Source organism: Coenobita brevimanus, chromosome 101 (genome assembly GCF_032717465.1).
Source record: "Coenobita brevimanus isolate Jiangsu-jjx chromosome 101, ASM3271746v2, whole genome shotgun sequence".
NCBI lineage: Eukaryota > Metazoa > Arthropoda > Malacostraca > Decapoda > Coenobitidae > Coenobita > Coenobita brevimanus.
In genome coordinates, this window is record NC_137054.1 from 33,854 (window position 1) to 40,411 (window position 6,558).

Here is a 6,558-nt window from a genome sequence, read left to right on the forward strand (position 1 = left end):
GTGTATGTGAGTGAGGTGGAGGGGGGGAGAGGAAGGGGGGAGGCCAAGGATGAGATGGAGAAATGAATTGGAAAGGTATGTGAGAGAGGGGTGTGTGAGCTGGGAGCAGGGCAGTGAAATGGCGGGGGACAGGGCGATATGGAGGCGACTTGTTTGTTGCCACTCCTTATGGGATTAGGGCGTCTGGCGATTAATAGACAGAAAAAGACCATAAACTAGAAAACAAGAATTTTCTTCTAAAGTGACTATTAAGAAGTAGGAATGGCAAAAGTGCACAGATAAGAGCTTAATAAAACACAGAAACAAGAGCATTTCCCCAGCTACAAATGCATGTTTTTTGGCTGTGTGGAATGTAGTAATGGGTCTCCATATCTGCAAAGGGCAAAAGTGCTGAGATAAGAGGTGAAAAAAGCACTGATCAAGAGAGCATTCAGGACGAGAGGAGATTTGAAGACCTATACCCATTACTACATTCCACCAGCTACGGAACAAGTTTGTGGCTGTGCAGAATGTAGTAGTGGGTATAGGTCTCCAAATATCCCATCCCGAATGCTGTCTTGTTTCTGTGCCTTTTTCACAGCTTATCTCAGCAATTTTGCCCTTTGCGGATTTGGAGACCTATACCCATTACTACATTCCACACCTTCGCCACAAACATGTATTTGTTGCTGGTGCAATGCTCTTTTACTCTCCTTTTTTCATTTCTTGTCTGTGCAGTTTTGCCATTCTACTTCTTAACAATCATTTTAGAAGAAAATTTTTGTTTTCTAGTCAATTATCTTGCCTCATGTTTTTATATTTTCTTATTCATTAATATTCCTCTCGTTACTCATTTCCATTTGCACTCTCAGCCTTTATCATATTTACGTCTTTTTCTTTTTTAGTATGTTCTCAGTTTCCTCCTTATTCAGACTCGGTTGCTCTTTTACTTCACCTTTTTTCCTCTTTCCCTTAGTTTCCCCTTATCTTCATTTTTCCTCATTTCTTCCTTCACTCCATATATCTGCTCTCATACTCTTTCCATCTCCTTGATCCGATGCTCTCCTCTCTTATTTGGTAATTTCTTTGTCTCTTCCTCTTTTCTTTGTCTCTTCGCTTCTTTATTCTCTTTTGCTCCTCTCTCTTCACATCCGCTCCATTTTCTCTTCCTTCTGTTCTTTGGTTATTTTTTCTCTTTTTTAACCCTTCTTACGTTACATTCCTCTCTCTCTCTCTCTCTCTCTCTCTCTCTCTCTCTCTGTCCACTACTACTCACCAGAGACCCATGTAGCGAGTTATGGTATTGATCCGCCTCCGCAGCCCCCACCCCCGCTAGCATTAGCACACAGGCTAATCTCACTGCTCTGACCACGCCTGGGACTACCTTAATTTTCACAACAGCTGCTCACCTTTTTTTTTTTTTTTTTTTTTTTTTTTATGGGGTTTGTGTCTTCTGCAGTTTTATCTTGTGGGATTGAAGGAAGTATTGTTTTATAGTTTCGCCAGTGTCATCATCATCATCATCATCATAATCATCACACTTATCATGATTATAAAATCATTATTATCATTAAAATAATATTCTCCTCGAATAAATCCAGTGGTTTAAGTTCAAGACACTTTATTGTGTGATTTAAATCCTTTTGATATGGATTCAGTTGTTTTGTGTCAGCCACAGTCTAAGTGCCTAGTGTGCCTCAGCCATTGGAAAGATTAACAGGAGAAGTGAATATGAAATTTTAGTGGGGGGGGGGGGAATGAAATACTAGTTGTATACGGCTGTATGCTGAATGGTGTAGAAGGAACGTGATCATGGCTTGGTAGAGAGAATTATGTAAGGAGATTAAAACAGTGATTTAGGTAATGACTGAAGCTTTGTAAGAATATTTATTGGTCTTTAGAAGATTAACGTGTCCTACGACTATTTAGCATATTGTATGGGTTGCAAAAGAATATACGATGTAGATGACACAACTAGCCTGATCCAAATAGTAAATGGTTATGGAATATAGTTCAGCAAATATTGCAGTAAGGATTTATAGAATTAGGTTAAAGATATCTTAACATGGACATTTAGAAAAGAATCCGGTGTAGAGTTTGACTAATGAATCAGAGCTTAGAGGAAAATAGATTTTGTTTAGAAATTGAAGGAGTATAGTTATACAACGGCAAAAAAAAAAAAAAGCTTTCAGAAGATTATAAAACAGGGTGTTAGAAGAAAGTTACCAGTGAATGATAAGCAAAGAAAATTTAGATGCATATACAGAAAACATTTTAAAAATCTCTGATGGTCTTCAGAAACATTACCTAGGAAAAATGTATAGTCCCATTAGTAGACATATAAATATAAATGTAAATAAATAAATCACACACATACACACACACATACACACATGCACGCACACATTACATATATATATATATATATATATATATATATATATATATATATATATATATAATTTGTCTGGTGTCTTACATGGACATTGATAATGTGAGATTGGTTGGAGTCTGGCGAGTGATCGAAATTTCAACATATACTCTAAGAAGTTAGAAACTGAGCCTTTTCTAAAAATTGCTTATTGGGGTTTAAATGTATGAGGCAGGTTTGTTCTGAGGGAACAGCAACTTGCAGAGGAAAAGTACAAGTAAAATGGACACAAAAAGAATTTTCATTAAAAAGACAGAGAAATGGCATGTAGATGAAGTATTAAAAGAAGGACTTGACTATGAACTCATCGTACAGCAGGGGTGTAAAAGTGAAAAAAAAAGAAGTAAAAGTAATGTTAAACCAAGGGCAGACTGAGTTACACAAATTATTTTAGGGGATAGCTAATTGGTAGTCATTTAGGGCAGGATACTTTAAAAATGTGGATGGATTTTTTTTTTTTTTTTTTTTTTTTTTTTTTTTTTTTTGTACATGAATAAAACGGGAAGTACGATTATTTTGGAAGAGGTCTCAGATTCTTTGAAATCGAGTGATTCATCCCCAGCACATCTACGTGAATTGCCCAAAGCTCACAAACAACCAGTACGTCTCGGTCCAGTCATGGCTGCATTTAATAATGCCTGCTATAAAATAGTTATGTTTTTTGTCTCCATCATTTCATATTTCACAGTCAAAGAAAAAAAAAATGGTATGATCTTTGATTCTCTCTCTCTCTCTCTCTCTCTCTCTCTCTCTCTCTCTCTCTCTCTCTCTCTCTCTCTCTCTCTTAGATTGCCCTCATCCTCCTCCATGTGTAACGTCGATATAGCCACATTATTTTCAAAAATTCCCTTGAATGAAACAGTAAATTTACTTGTTGCATCAGCCTTTAATAGTTTGGACAAGTTCATGGGTAAGAAACAAAGGTTACTTTAAAAAACATTTTTCTGTTCGCATTATCGTTTGGTAATGATACTGTAGATGATGTTGGTATAGGCTGACCTTTGGATCCCATTGTGGTTCGTGTTCTCTTTTCTTGGGGGGAGGGTGATGAATAGGCTACAGTGCTGCCCAGTGTCCTTTATACACATCATTTTTCGTTGATACGTGGATGATACTCACCATACTTTTCAAGATGAGTCATGTTTCACACTTCCTGAACTACCTAAGCAGAAAATATCAGAACATTGGAATTACCATGGAATCTGAAACTACCAGTAATCTCCCTTTTCTAGACCTCCTAATAAGCAAGATCACTGGTAATGTAGTTATGTCCATCTGTCGGAAGCGTACCTCCTCTGGTTTTGATACCAGTTTTTACCCGTTCATTGAATTTCAAGATAAACTCTGTTAAGACAGTTTTATGTTGAGCTTGTTACCTGATTTCCACATGTAGCATATCGGTACACCACAAGAAAATTGGTTTTTGACGGAATTCATTGCTGGTAATGGATTCAGGGCTAGACTGTTTGACAAATGTGTAATACAGTTCTTAGCTCAAATTTACCAGCCCAGGCATCTGTACACGCACTGAGAAAAGATAAAGAAGATGGCCAGAAGTAAATTTACTGTCTTTTATCCCCAAATCAAATTCCGGTTCATTAACAAAAAACAAAAAAAATGATCCAGTTGTTTTTCCATTACAAAGACCGACTGCTGACCACCCTTCACTCGTCGGTTGTTTACAAATACAAGTGGTCTAGTTGCCACACAAGGTATACTGGAAGCACCAAATCAGCTTTCAACCTACGATCAAAGAGTATAGAGGTCAGTCTAGCAGGTCATGTCTCCCTGAGTGACCCTCCTCACTCTGCGGTACGGGAACACTCTTATCATTGTAATGCTTCTGTTGATCCTATGGATTTCTGTATAAAAGAATCATGTACAAATAAGAATATGAGAATCCTTGCACTTTACAAAAGGAACCTTGCCCTAAACAACTGCCAGTATTCTCCCCTCTTACATATTTTGTGTAGTTACGTCTCCATTGATTCAGCAATATATATATATATATATATATATATATATATATATATATATATATATATATATATATATATATATATATATATATATACACCACGTTCAGTACACCGCTTCCCGTCCGATCAGCGAAATTAAGCAACGTTGGGTCTGGTTAGTACTTGGATGGGTGACCGCCTGGGAACACCAGATGCTGTTGGCATCCCTACGTGTCAAGTGGGGTTGGATGAGGATTAGTGCCCCTCCCTGTAAAACAATTAACTCTAAGCCCTTGACCACCCCGTTTGGGATACATGGCGTCTGGCAATGGATGGATGGATATATATATTATAGTTTTAATTTTCTTTCCTCACATCTTCGATGAACGCATGCTCCAGTGCTTCTTTTAGCACTTCATCATATATCTGGTCAATACTCTGTCCTCTTAGAGCCACTGAAGACGAGATAGGTGTAAATGTTGCCACGTCCAGACATTTTAACTGAACATTTCCTCTGCAAGTTGCAGTTTAAATTATGATATATCAAACATTAGAAGAGGTAAATTGCATTCAGAAGTTAGTTAAAGTAGGTTTGCTTGTACTAAATAGTTATAGGTATAGAAAAGTTATACTGTACACTGATACTCGTACTACAAACGCAACGTAATATCATGTAATTAACGTTAGGAGAATTGCATTAATTTTTTTCTTATTGAGACTGTTTCAGACGTAATTTCGTTATGGGATTATTTTTAGAAATGATAATACAGAACTGAACGCAATGTGGTATTATTTTAAGGCTTTTAGAAGTAATTAGGTTATCAGGTATTCTGAAAGGTCGGAATTAAGTACTGTATTTACAGTAAGTTTAGATTATATTGAATCTGACCATAATAAAGGTGGAATATGTGGTTGCACAAGAAATCGAACCTGCTGTTGGAAAAATCTTAATAGAGGGTTTTAAAAGTTAGGTTATATTGTTATACAAACTAGAATGGATTTTTGGAAGACGCTAGTATACTACCACCACCATCATCGCCATCACCTCATTCTCATTATCATAAGCAGCAGCAGCAGCATTATCATCATCATCATCAGCAGCAGCAGCAGCAGCAGCAGCATTATCATCATCAGCAGCAGCAGCGGCAGCAGCAGCAGCAGCAATCTAGCTGTGTTCCCTGATATACAACGTGGGGAAATCCAGAGCATATATTTTTTTTTTTTTTTCTGGTTATGAAACTGTTGCACAAGCCGCAGTGATGAGATAATAGATGTAGGACTCACTTCATTCGGTATTTTGTACGTTGCGTTTCATAATTTTCCATATTAATATTCTTGTTGCTGCATCCTTACCACGAAGATGTCGATGATGAGGGTGAGGCAAAATCAGAGGAAGTCCCGTGCCCGTATCACCAGCTTTCCTTCTTTGCCGCAACAGCTCCAAGGCTGCATACACTACAGTCCCATACCATAAACTGAACCAACTATACTATTTATTTTAGAAGTTTTACGCTTTACTGGAGACATAGTATGTCTGTCAAGGACAATGATACCTGTAAAGAAATTAAATGTTCTTCTTCCGGGTATTTGTCTAAATGTTTAAATGATGAGATAATAGGAAATTAATTGTAAATAATAATAAAAACGGAAAATAATGAGGGTGTGCATCTCCATAGGGCGGTTCAGAAGTAATTAGTGTGATTTATGTGGTAATTATTGCCGTCATAATGGTCGTTGCTGCAGGGGCCAGGTCAGCGAGGGAGGGGGGGAGGGAATGCAGGGGGTTGCGGTTGGGAGAAGTGGGGATAGGGAGGGAGTATAGGGAGAGAGGGATGTGGGAGAGAAAAAAGGGCAGGTAGGGATGTGGACGAGAAGGAGGAGTGTGGGGGAGAGTAAATCATAGAGAGGGAGGGATGTGGGTGAGAGGAAGGAGTGTGGGAAAGAAGAAAACTATTTAGAATGGGAGGGATGTGGGAGAGAGGTAGATGTGTGGGAAAGTAGAAAACTATATAGAGATGGACGGGTGAGGGAGAGAGGGAAACACGGAAAGACGGAGGGAAATGATATGGAGGGAGAGAATATAGACAGGGAGGGATGTGGGGTGTGAGAGAGAAGGAAGAAGAAAAGGATGAGAGGGAGTGGGAGAGATGGGGACAGAGGACAGAGATGAAGGAATAATGGTATGTGGGA

The 6,558-nt window shown here is 38.2% G+C and overlaps 1 pseudogene; it reads left to right on the plus strand.

The window, feature by feature from the left end:
* Positions 1-4,473: 4,473 nt before the first annotated feature.
* Positions 4,474-4,592, plus strand: LOC145415239 (5S ribosomal RNA; annotated as a pseudogene).
* The last annotated feature ends 1,966 nt before the right edge of the window (positions 4,593-6,558 follow it).